The following is a 12,678-nucleotide window of genomic DNA, read 5'->3' as shown; positions in this document are numbered from 1 at the left end:
TTGGTGGTCTAGCTGCTGGGTACATCTACTTCCAAAACATTTGATATTATCACTACTATTAGTGTGACCAATTCATTATCTCTGTTCTGGCATAAACGACCGAGATAATAAAGCTAACAAAAATCTTGAAATACCAAACTATACAACAGAGAGCAAAGGTGACCAATTCGGAAGATTAACTCTTTTAGTTGTTCCTACTTATTAAGGAAACCCAAAGCTCAATCTACAATGCTTTCAAATACAAGGCTGGTTATATTCACTGCATGAATTCAAAACCATAATGCTACAAGAAGGACTGTTCATGCTTGGCAAGGGATTAAAGAAGAAAACAAAGTCATGGACTACTGTAAACCCAAACTATATATGTTCTTTACACCATGTGTCACGGCAACAGGAGGTCTTATAACATGCCACAGCTGTAATGCAAAGGAGAAGGCAAACCTCGTCCAAAGTTAGAACCTCAAACCAAACGAAATCACCCCTAATCCCTCTGTTCCATGCCACACAAGAAAACCATAAGGAATCAAATTGCTCAGAAAAAAAGAAATTCTGAAATTTAACTACACGGTACAACCCATGGATCAAAACTGAGATCCGAACACTTCTAAAACTAACTATCCATTACAACCCCTTCTCATCTTCCAAAAAGGACTCACGGCAGCAAACACCGCCAACAATCATCACAGAAAATTCGAAAACAAAAGGAACAGGAATCCGGAGCTATCCTACTGCAGGTGAGAAGTGACTTACAGCGTGTTCTTGGATTCAAACCGAGAAGAAAGGAAGGTTCTAGGATTCGGGCAGCTCAAATACCGGCTCTTCTTCGTGCTCACAGCTTCTCCTCGATGAGAAGATCACGAAAATAGGAAGACCTCATGGAGAAACACCCTCACCGGCCGCCGGAAGTGATGCCCTAAAGCCGGCGTTGATTTTCACCCGAGAGCCGTCGCGTGCACAAGAGGGAGAAGGAGAAAGAATTAGGTCACGGGTAATCACAATCAAGCCCTAAGTTCTCTTCTTATAACCTTAATATTCTGTTAACTACTATTGCTTATATATATTTCGCTCCCTACTTGATTAACAAAACTCCTGTGGAACACTTGGTTGGTTGCGTTCTGCTTACGGCTCGGCTCACCGGTTCGAATCTCGGCTGTAACCATTTTTCTTCCTATTTATTTCCTATTCATTAACTACTGATTAAATAGAATATTTCTCCTTTTTTTAATAAGAAACGCTCACTAGCACACTTGGTTAGTCAGGTTTTAACTAAGTCAGAGATCTCGACTTCGATTCCTTAGCCGCGCACTTTTATTTCCAATTTATTTTACTGTTCCTAACTACTAGTTAAATATATATCGCTCCATATATGATTAACAAAATATCCGTAGACCAGATGGTTGCGCTGAGTTTGTTAAGACTTGGGTTTGGGTCCGTGATCTTGGGTTCAAGACCCGGCTTCAACATATATTATTTTTCTTTTTTTTTTTACTTCTTCCTCTTGGTAAAAATACCAAACGAACTCCAAAAATTACGTAAAAATATTCTAAAAATTCCTAAAAATCTCTATAATTTTTCTATAGCATTTAAAAATGTTTTTGAATTATTTTTTGAGCTCAAAATGAGGAAATTTAGGTCATTACACGCTACACATCTGGTTTTCGCACATTGCTGAAGTTCTTTCTCAAGCCAGTATGTCATCGCGTTTCTTTCTTATATCGCACGCCGTGTAATATATAGGAAAATTTAAATAATAAGGTTATTTGGAAAATAGCCTTATAAAATTTTTCCTGAGTTTTTAGAAATTTTTTGGGAATTTTCGGAGCTAGTACGACGAGTTTTGAGGGGACGAATTGACGGCACGGATAAAGCCTATTTGGGATACCCGTTTAAGTGAGGAAATGTTTTCTTTATATAATCCTTTTTCCTTATTTTCTTTCCCAAACGCCGAACATGTCACACCCCAGGTAGTCCCTGTCCGAAGAAATTTCGGCAGCATCTCCCCTGTACGGGTGATAATATGAATCCAGAATACATATATCTCTATACCTTGGCCACACACGGTCGGAACAATACACACAAATAGTAAACAATCCACGTAGTTATATTCAACATTTCCACACAGATATAATATGAACAATCCATGTAGTTATATAAAGAAAGAACGATATAGAATCCTCGAAGATATATGTAAACATCCTACTCCACTACAACGAAGAAAGACAAAATCCACGAAGTAATGAAAATATATCCGCAGCGGAAAACCAAAAGTAGTAAACCCAAGTGTTCGATATAAAGTCCACAATACAAAACCCACATCACAAGTATATAAGATGCAAAAGCAAAACAGATCCCGACAACAGGAAATCCTCGCGATAAAGGGCTAGCGACTGGAATCTCTCCTGACGGCCTCAACCTGAAAAATAGTAACAACGAGGTGAGTTCAAAGAACTCAGCAGGTAATCCAATATATATGTACAACAACATATAACTACTAGCAACATCCTATGGTACAGTACACTAAACCATAGAGCCTACAGTACAGTCTCCTAACAGTACAACCTACGGTACAGTCTCCTAACAGTATAACAGATATGCATAGCTGAGATAAACTGTAATAACCAGCAATAGGCATAAAGTACAATCTATAGCAAGAATAATAAGAAAATGCATAACTGAAATAAACTGTACTCACCTGCGAGGCTTGGGCAACTGACTGTCTACATACAGAGATAAAAATAGTCAGAGCAAAAGCATGTATCCTGTATGCATGTCAATCATATGCAATCACTAAAACGCATCAATCATAATGAATGCAATCCGTGCATATGATGCAATATGACATGGTCACCCCTGTCAACCAGTCAACCATCTCACACACAATGGTGAGACCGAGTGGGTAGGGCTGTGACATCGTGCACTCTGCCATCACTGCCCCTGAAGAGTGACCGAGTGGACGGGATGCTGTCGGAGTACACCTATCCTCCTACCTCAGACATAGTGAGGGAGCGCAATGCTCTCATCTCCCGGTACACAATGACGGGGAGGGACTCCGGCTGCAACCCCGCTGTATCGTGCTACCCATGAGCACCCCGGCGGTGCACCACCGAGCAACCTACCATACACACCCTAAGTGCTGTGCCACTACCTATGCAGTGGTCACGTGTGTAGAGGTCCATGTAGCCGGCCGACGAGCTCAACAACAATGGAGTCGTCAATCACCCAGCATGCAATCATGCGATATGGTGAGTGCGGCTACAATATGTCATACCTGAACATATCCTCTTCCATATATATGTGTGTCAAAAAGGTACACACATAAATAACCCTGATAGAAGCAGCATAAATCCAAGAACACATATATAACAACGATATAAGCAATATGAATCCAACATCACATATCCAATATGTATAATAACTAATCCAGTATAGTGAAGCACTATAAATATCCATATCCACGAACACATATACACATGGTAAGAAGTAAAGGTATACCAGCCTAATGTATAGCAGATAACAGTAGAAGCATGTATCAAGTATCAACCAAACCTAAATCCAAGGGAAGTGTTGAACTACCAATCACTAGTAACCGTCTACAGGTATCGAATAACCTATAACCAGGGAAGTGCTAAATCTACCAATCAATAGTAAGTATATATAAACTGCACATATCAAAAGACACTATCAAGAGGTAAGTCAAAGGGTACCCGCCTCAAATAGAAGGTATGATCAAGCAATCCAAGGTCGAGACGTCTGTCTCGAATCAGAGTCCTGTGTCAAACAAACAATATATATTTTATTTAGCTAAATCCAAATGAATAGCTAAATAAAATCCCTAAAACTAAATTAGGGCAAAACCCTAATCACACAACCTCAATCTACATAATTAAACCTAACGGTCAATTATGGTTAGTTACCCAATCCCTAATCACCAATTAGATTAGAAATATAAACTTAAATTAAAACTCAATAGTTGACTAGGGTTAATTGTCTTAACCCTAATCATTCCATTAGATTAAATCTAAGCAAATATATCTAATCATAATCAACTAACCAATTACAACCTCCAATCAAACCTACACATGATCATCCATCTAAAATAATCAAATCCAATCATGATCTACACATCATATATCAACTACCTCATACAACTAATCATGGATTAATCCAATGTAGTCCTAATCCAATACATGAATCCAATTCCTCAACACATGAAACAATTACCCTACACCTTACCTCGAATCCCAGCCGATACTATTGCTGGTTGGAGTGCTGTCGGCAAGGAAATACCTCACGATCACAATTCCACAGAACAGAACAGATCAGAACCTCACAGCCGCACTTGTTGATCCACAGCACTCACTTTGCCAAAATCTTCCCTCATTGATCAGCTCAAAGTGAGATCAAGAAATGGAGATCACAGATCCAGTAGCAACTCTTCTAGGCATTGCCCGATAGCTCAAGCACACCTCCATCATCAACCGAATCTCCCAATCCACCACAAGAACAGGAGGTGCAAGATCTGCTCAAGAGGAAATACTAGCACAAGAAGAATCAATGCCGGAAGAACTCTGACCTAACGAACCTTTGAATCCACCAAAGATCCGGCGATGCCTTACCTCCAAGATCGCTGCTCGGTGGCGTCTCTCGATCCAAATCCGGCCAATGAAGGGGTGGATCGCACTGTGAGCAACGCGAGGAGAGGAAAGGGAAGGTCAATTGGCTAGGAGATGACACGAATCAACCCCCCGCCGTGCCCTAGTTGCCGTATCGCCGATGATCGATCGTTGAATCCACCGAACCGCAACCCCTCGACCGAAGGAGATCTGTACTCCACTAGTCCCGTCGTGCTCCAGCAAGCTCCGGTGACTCCACTGGTTTCCGTCAAGGTCGACAGCCACCGGAACCGTCGGCTTTGCTTCGTCCGCAAGAGAGAACAGAGGAAGGGGATCTGGGAGGAAGAGGGGAAGGAGGAAGAAGACTCGGGTCGGGTGAGGAGAGGATCGGCGTTAGGGGAGGGGGGAAAAATAAGAAAAAGAAAAGAATTTATATAATCAAACATTTCCTCCCTTAAATGGGTATCCCAAACAGACTTTATCCGTACCTGAAATTAATCCCCTCAAAACCCGTCATACGAGCTCCGAAAAATTCCTAGAAAATTTCTAAAAATTCCGGAAAAATTTTATAAGGCTATTTTCCAAATAACCCTATTAATTAAATTTTTCCGAGATCTCACAGAACCTCTCTTCCCCAACCCCTCGCGACCCCAACTTCCCTCTCTTCTCTGTTCTCTCTCGCGGACGATCGACGCCGACGGGAGCAAGGCTTCAGCTCCGGCGATCTTTTCTTTGCCGGCATCGACCCTTAAGCTCAGATCCAGCCGAAGCCCTTCTCCTTCTCACTTCGATCTCTCTCTTCTCTCACGCAAAAGATCCGACGCACCCGATGCCGACAGAGGGTGACTGCTTTCCGACGATCTGGGCCTCTTCGCGTCGCCTGAGGACCGTCTCAGGATTCTTAAAGGTGCTGACGCTGTCCAAGCTCTTTCGATGGAGTGATCCCTTCCTCGGTCGGTTCATACACGTGAGCGACGATGGCTAGGTGGCTAGGGCACAGTGGAGGGCTTGGTTTTGGTTGTTTCCGACCGATTGACCCTTCGTTTCCTCCTTCTTGAGTTGTTCACATAACGATCCGTGGCTCCTCAATGTAACGCCCTAAAATTCTCAAAATAATTATTAGAAATATCCTAGTATTTTTCTGGTATTTTAGGATATTTTTACAGAATTTTTAGAGTAGCGGAAGTAACAAAAATAAATAGGAAACGAAAATAGCCTACGCGCGAATTGAACCCGAGACCTATTGGGTTCTACGACTTATGGTGAACCTTAGTAACCAGGTAAACCCAGCAGGGCTGTGCTGAAAGGAAAGGGAACCAATTAAATTTATATCAGGGTTGGGTGGAATTACCCACTTAATATAAATAGGGAATTAATAGGTGAAGAGTTATTTTAATGTAACTTTTCCTCTCCCTCAAACCCTCACCGCCGCCCACTTCCCCTCCTCCTTCTCTCGGCGCCAACCACAAGCACACCTAGGGATTTCGTACCTAGGGCCATAGGAGGACTTTCCAGCGACATCTTGGATACGAGGACGCTCCCCTCCGCGAGAGGAGCGCATAGACGCGAGAAGATCGTCGAAAGGATCGTCTTCTCCGGGAAATCTAGCGATTAGAATCGTAAGAAACTTTGAGCACGAGGTAAGAAACCCCTCACCTGCAGTATAAGTAGCTTTTCGGATGATTGTATGCTTTTAATTTAGCTATATGCAGTTTTTCGACACAAAGGATGCGAACTAGCACATACCAAGTGTTCGATTAAATTAATAGCACAGTTAAAACGCAACGTAGGCATTTTAGTAGCCTAGATAAATGCAATAGAAGCATTTTACAGCTTATTTAGTCTTGCTACAGTTATTATGGACTAGATGTCCGATGGGTGAGCTCCCACAGTCGCCTCTAGGTGCAGATAACCTAGTTCTGGGTTTAGACAACCTAGTAAAAGCAAGACAATAGTTATTAGCTTATGTTCAGTATTTTACTTTCTCAGTGGCACTGTACTGGATTAGATATCCATTGGGTTGGACTCCCACAGTCGTCCCTAGGTTCAGACAACCTAGTAACCCTACTAAATTCGGGACTTGCAAACCCGGGTCTAGTTAGGGATGCGCGCATAGGAAGTACAGTTGCCGGGCCCAAACAGCAGCTTGATTATTATTTTAATCTAATTATGAATATAGTTTTCAAACCCACGAAATAGTTATGTGAGTTCAGCACAACTTTAGCATCAGTTTAGTTCTCCTATTGCTACAATGTGATGGTTTATAATTAGCTTTATTGCCATGATCAGTTTCTTAGTCCTATGTGTTATATGCCATGCCATGTTTAGCATTTTCAGTATGTTTTTCCAAATAGCATGTTTTAAAAAAAACATAAATTGCATCGTGTGCATGTTTTAGTGAGGTAGATGGTTTCTTACTAAGCTCTCAAGCTTACAGATGCTATTTTCCTTATACTGCAGATAAAGGTAAAGGAAAGATGGACTAGCGGAGGCTGGAGGACAATGCGATGAAGATGTGTGTGGATGGGACTTGGAATGAAGATCTCAGGGACCTAACAATTTGCTTTAACATTGGAACTTTAGTTTTATTCTTTCTACGCTCTCTAGAATGTTTAAATGCTATGAACTAGTGAACTATGTCATGTTAGAATGTTAATTATTTACCATTAGGATGTTTCTCAGTCATTATTGGAGTTATGGTATGTGATTTGGCACGAGATAGTGCTGAAATCAGACCTTAGGCACGAAATCAGAAACCCCAATCGATCAGCTGATCGATTGGGGGCTTCCCAATCGATTGGTTGATCGACTGGGCAACTTGTTTCGCGAACAGTAGGCCTCTGGATCGATCAGCCGATCGATCCAGCAAATTCTGTCACGAACAGAAGGCTCTGGGATCGATCACTGGATCGATTGACCAGTTTAGATCGATCAGCAGATCGATCCAGAATATTGCCTCGAGCACAGTAGCATGCTGGATCGATCACTGGATCGATCCAACCTGAGTCCCGCATACAGTAGCCTGCTGAATCGATCACCGGATCGATTCGACCATTCCAATCGATCTGTGGATCGATTGGGAGGGCTGAAATCAGCTGGGAAACCTCTAGTTCAGCTCCTTGACCATGAGGGATGTAAATTACATTATGAATAGCTTAGATTACACCCCCTAGCACGTATAAAACAAAGAAATGATAATAGTTTAGCAAAATTTTGATTAGTACAGCTTCCGTACTTAGATTTAATGATGGTTATGAAATAGTTAGCACATCATAATGTGACTGTCCGACCTTACAGCTTAGTTAGTAGAAGGTGGGTCGTTACACTCAAAGTGGATCGGATTGGTCGATACCTTCTGGAGACAACCGATTGAGGTAAGCTTAGGTCTTCTTTTCTGTTACCGATCCTCATCTTCTTTTCGGTTGAATTAGGTTACAGATTTGGAGATGTTGGTATCAGGGAGGTGTTCTTGAGCTGCCGGGCAGAGGCTAGAAGGATGGTTAATTGATCAGTGATCTCCCTGCTTGACCTCCTGTTGTGATCCGATTGATTCCAATGAGGTTGAGTGCTGTGGATCAACAAGCACTACTGTGAGATGAGGTTCTGTGTACTGTTGGTGTTCTTGGTTCTGCTCTACTTGTTCCAGCATCAACAATAGCTGTGATTTGAGGTAAGGTGTAGGAATTAGGGTTAATTGGATTACTAGATCAGTTAGTATGATTGGTATATCATTAGTTGATACATGTTGTAATTAGTTGTTGATTGTATGTAGATTTATTTAGTTTAGAATTAATCTAATGGATAAGAGTTCATCTCCTCTTAGGTTTGTGTATATCCTAATTCTCCCATGTTTCTACCTCTTTTTCTAACAATTAGGATAAGAGTTCTATGATAGAGTTCTAGGTTTTCCATACTTTATTTTCTTCTTTTTTTAAAAAAAATTTCTTTTTTGTTTTTTTCTATGATAGAGTTCTAGGTTTAGTATGTATATTATCTTGATGACATATTAAACGTTTTATTTCAACTTAGGTTCCTGCAATCTCTATGATTCATTTGCAATCTAGTTTATTGAACTATCTCTCTTATAACAATAGCAAATCTGTTTAGCACATGCCGAAGAATGATCATATTTATATACTGTTATCCATAAAAAAAAAATTAACTTTGTGGCAATTACATGATGGAAGGGCATAATACCAAGGAAAAACTTTGTCAGTTACCTCTACCTATTAAAATATAATGATAGGTTTTTTCAAGTTTTGTAATTATAAGTTTTGTAAAACTTGTGTGAATAATACATGATATTTATTTGTTTAAAATATAATGATGTAGGAATCAATTTTTTATATGTGATTTTCTTTCATGGTAATCAAAAAGTTAACTTGCATGTTTGATTGTTTTTCGCACAGTAGTGTTTGGTCTTGCATTGTGATGGCGTCTGAGTGTTGGCTTGGTCGCTGTTGGCTTGCTACATATCTAGAAAGCTCCATGATTTGTGCTAAGGTAGTTCTTCTCAACGAGCATATCTGAGATGGAACTTCCATGCTACTTGCTTTTCTGAGTTTGATTTGCTGCTACAAGATCGGAAAGATATTATGTAGTTGTTGTTCCTTCTGGTCGAACAGTTTCACTTTCCCGTCTTAGTTTCTTGTATGTTCTTTGTTAAATAATTACGTGGATTTAATTCTTATCGGTAACAGTTGAAGCATATCCAATTTGGATTTTCCAACTCAAAATATCAGTAGATTTGTTGTGGTAGTGCCTTAACAAGATTTGAGACTTCTCCATTCAGGTAGGTTATGCTCATTTGACTCACATTATGGTAATTATTTTTAATTTTTTATAATTTAAGTAATAAGTAATGATATATGTATCTTTTGAATTGTGTTGTAATGATTTTGTATATATTTCTATATTTAAGGAAAAGACAAGTCTGGTAGATACAAAAATTACAAGATCGCAAGTTTGGATTGAAGGTCACAAGAAAAAAAATGGGGAGCCTAGTACTCAAGCTGTTGGAGAGAAAATAGTAAGCATGTCCACTCATTTTAGATTTCTTTAGTATTTTATTCCACTGATCTTGTTTTTCATAAGAATTTATACTTAAGATCTTTATTTATACAACCTAAAATGCTTTTTCTATACCTCCTTGTACATGTGTTCAACTGTTTTTTACTTGTGAGTTGGTACATGTGTTCAATTTCAGGTGGACCTAATTCGACCAAATGATGAAATGCAGTTTCTCGATGATGCAATAGGAAGCACGGTCGCATGGTTATCTAAATTTATAGTATTGTGTGATTGATACATATTATACTAATTTGTTTGGATTGTAAGTTAAATTGTTGTTATGTAATTGCTAGTTTGCTAGAGATTTAATATATTGTTTTAGATGTTTTGAGTTTTTGTGGTATAATGAAAAACTATGACTTTTATTAATTTTGTATGGATTTGATTTACACTAAATTTGTTGTAAAATTTTAATTTATTATTTTCGTCAAATTATTATTTTTAATATAATTAAGACCATCAACAACATACGTTTGCGCGCTGTCGATAGTATTTTCCGCAGTGCGCAAAGCACGCCGCGGATACTATTATTCACGGTGTGCTTTGCGCGCTGCGGAAAATACTATCCGCAACGCACAAAGCACGCTGCGGATAATAGTATCTGCGGCGTGCTTTGCGCGCTGCGAAAAATACTATTCGCAACGCATAAAAGCACGCCGCGAATAATTTATAACTTTCAACAGCTTTTGTAACGCCCACCCTTCTTACCCAACCAAAGGAGGCGCTACGTTCTTATACTACTTACGTACATGCTTTAGTTATAACAGCGGAAGAATAAAAACTTTAAAGAATTTAATTTATTAAGCATAATATCACATATTCTGATTTGTTCAAATGTGCATATATTGAACTTATAACTAAAAATATTAATTTGTCCGAATCGTTCTTGTCGAGCCACCACCACACACATCACTATCTGCTCCTCCTGCTGCTCCGTTGTACATCCAACTTTCTCTTTTATCTGCGGTACAAGGAAAGTAAGCTATGAGCACTCATGGCTCAGTAAGTTCCTTTCCTACTCACTAAAACCGAGAATCATCATATATCAAGAATGGATCAACATAACATATCATTCTATTCAAACATATCATGCATATTTCTTATTCACATATCATTTCATAGAAGCATGAATATCATATCATAAAACAAATAAATCACAAGCATGAGACATACAAGGGCATCATATTCATATCATAATATCACATGACATTATATCATATCATCATATAATTCAAGCACATATGAATGTAGGCAATGCATCGTGAATTTGAAAACTTATACTTAATAGTACTTGAAATTAATATCATCATCATTTGGGATCCCGGTTTGTACCACATACTTAATGCGTAGGTCCAAGGTAGCAAGTCTTGAGCCCTACCATGCATACATACTAGGCCCGAGTCTTACTCCATCGACCTAGGGCACTCAAAGGCCCATTACTGACGAGGCCCGAGTCTTACTCCATCGACCCCGGGGCGTTTACGGAGCCCACCCTTGGTACAAACCATAAAAATAACTTATCATGCATAACTATCATATCATGTCCTTAACAATCTTTCATGCATTTATTCTTTTTCATTTCTTTTCATTATGTATAGCATTTTCTATGCTATCACATATCATAACATAACTTCATTTCTTTTCATTATGTATAGCATTTTCTATGCTATCACATATCATAACATAACTTCATTTCTTTTCATTATGTATAGCATTTTCTATGCTATAACACATCATGGCATATTTCATAATATAACTTCATTATGCATATCATTTCGTAACTAAAGCAATCATGCATTCTAACTTATTATCATATCATTTTCATACAGCATGGCATAGACATATTTAATTTTTGTTCTAGGGTTTCTAGGGCATCTATCCCTTCATGGCCGAACACATAATGATTCATTTAGGTCATACAAACATGTATCACATTCACACATTATCAAGTTTTCATAAGAAGTACTTTTAACCCCTTAGGTTTCATTTCCAAGGCCTCTAGGTCCTTTAAACCTTACTTGGCCGAAATTCATAGAATATAAACTTCCTTTAAGTGGCCTAAAGCATGGGAAACCTAAGTAATTTCATAGCAAGATTTACTAAGAACATCATACACAAGGTTGGATCATAAACAAGCTAGGACTCTTGTGATCTTACATGTCATAAATCATGTAACTAATTTTCTACATTCCAATTAAACATGAGAGCATTAATCATCTTTCATAACATAATATCATAGAGGTCATTGAGCATATTAGAATTTTGTTTAAGCTTCTCTAAACTATCACCTTACCATGGCCGAAATATTAAGAGTAAGGTTCATGAGTTTCTTTCAACATACAAGTATACAACTCTTAAGAACTTTATATCATGTCATATAAGCATAGTTATTTTAAATTCAAGGTCCTCCTAACCCTAAATTCTTTCTTGGCCGAAACATGAGAGTGGGGTTCTTTTGGTTCCAATCAACTTCCAAGCAAGAAAACCATAGGAAGGTCCTTAGCATTTCATAGGGGAAAACTTGCACTAGTTTGGTTAGACAATAATTTTCCTAACCTATTTACAATATTTTTGATTGAAATTCTAGGGTTACATGCACCTCTGATCATGCATCATATATGTATACAAACATAGGGGAAAACTTTCTTTCAAGGCATAGAAAAAGAATCCGAAAATCACATGAAAGCCTTGTACCGCAGGTGAGGGGAAGCTTACCTTCTTTGCTTAAGTTTCCTAGAGTTGAGAACTTTCTTGTGGACCTTTCTTCCTTGCTTGATTTGCTCGGCACCAATGGAGGAAGAAGTGGCTAGGTCTTTTGGTGGAGAGGAGGAGGAAGAAGAGGAGGCTTCTTCCTCTTGTGTTGCTCGGCAACAAAAAGAAAGAAAGAAGGGGAGAGTTGTTGCTCTCGGCAACAAGAGGAAAGAGGGAGGGAGAGTGCTCGGCACAAATGGAGGAGAGGAGGAGAGTGAGTTGAGGATGAGGCCCCCCCCCCCCA

General features: G+C 39.2%; 1 long non-coding RNA gene across 1 annotated transcript; it reads left to right on the top strand.

The window, feature by feature from the left end:
• Positions 1–9,340: 9,340 nt before the first annotated feature.
• On the top strand, positions 9,341–9,968 carry LOC122007941. Its single transcript, XR_006119154.1, has 3 exons — positions 9,341–9,405; positions 9,535–9,642; positions 9,820–9,968. It is a non-coding gene; the product is annotated as an uncharacterized LOC122007941 (long non-coding RNA).
• Positions 9,969–12,678: the final 2,710 nt, after the last annotated feature.

This window comes from Zingiber officinale, chromosome 8A (assembly GCF_018446385.1).
Source record: "Zingiber officinale cultivar Zhangliang chromosome 8A, Zo_v1.1, whole genome shotgun sequence".
Classification (NCBI taxonomy): Eukaryota; Viridiplantae; Streptophyta; class Magnoliopsida; order Zingiberales; family Zingiberaceae; genus Zingiber; species Zingiber officinale.
The sequence above is the reverse complement of the archived record's forward strand: the minus strand, read 5'-3'. Positions and strand labels throughout refer to the sequence as shown.